Consider the following 799-nt stretch of genomic DNA (forward strand, 5'->3'; position numbering starts at 1 on the left):
AGAAACCAATTCTGCCTCAAAACTGCACCCCAGAATCCCTGCCTGTATTTTCAGATGAATGGTCTACCCTGCAAATTTCAAATTCAAGACTATAGTAGATTTTAGACTTGCCACCCCTCACAATCACATGAGCCATTTCTTAAAATAAATCTCTATTTCTCTCTATATGTAATGTGTGCGCGCGCACACACACACACACACACACACACACACATACACACGTGTACATGCACCTTATTGGTTCTGTTAGTCTGGAGAACCCTGATTAATACAATGGTAGTTACTTATTGCTCACCAGAAGCCCTAAGAGACTGAATGTAGAAATGGACAATGGCCATGCCATATGTAAAATTAGAAATTCAGCCCACAACCTGCAGCAACCTGTCCAAGAAACCAAACAACCCAGGAGATCAGCCTGCTGTAAGTCAGAGTTGCAGGAAACCAGACTGCTTTCTTTTTTTTTTTTTTTTTCAGACAGAGTTTCACTCCTTTTGCCCAGGCTGGAGTACAAGGGCATGATTTCGGCTCACCACAAACTCTGCCTCCCGGGTTCAAGCGACTCTCCTACTTCAGTCTCCTGTAGCTGGGATTACAGCCATGCACCACCAGGCCCAGCTAATTTTGTATTTTTAGTAGAGATGGGGTTTCACCATGTTGGTCAGTCTGGTCTTGAACTCCTGACCTCAGATGATCCGCCTGCCTCGGCCTCCCAAAGCGCTGGGATTACAGGCATGATCCCCACGCCCAGCCCAGACTGCTTTCTTTTTTTTTTTTTTTTTTTTTTTTGAGACGGAGTCTC

The sequence above is a fragment of the Cebus imitator genome, unplaced genomic scaffold (genome assembly GCF_001604975.1).
Source record: "Cebus imitator isolate Cc_AM_T3 unplaced genomic scaffold, Cebus_imitator-1.0 Scaffold3, whole genome shotgun sequence".
NCBI classification, from domain to species: domain Eukaryota; kingdom Metazoa; phylum Chordata; class Mammalia; order Primates; family Cebidae; genus Cebus; species Cebus imitator.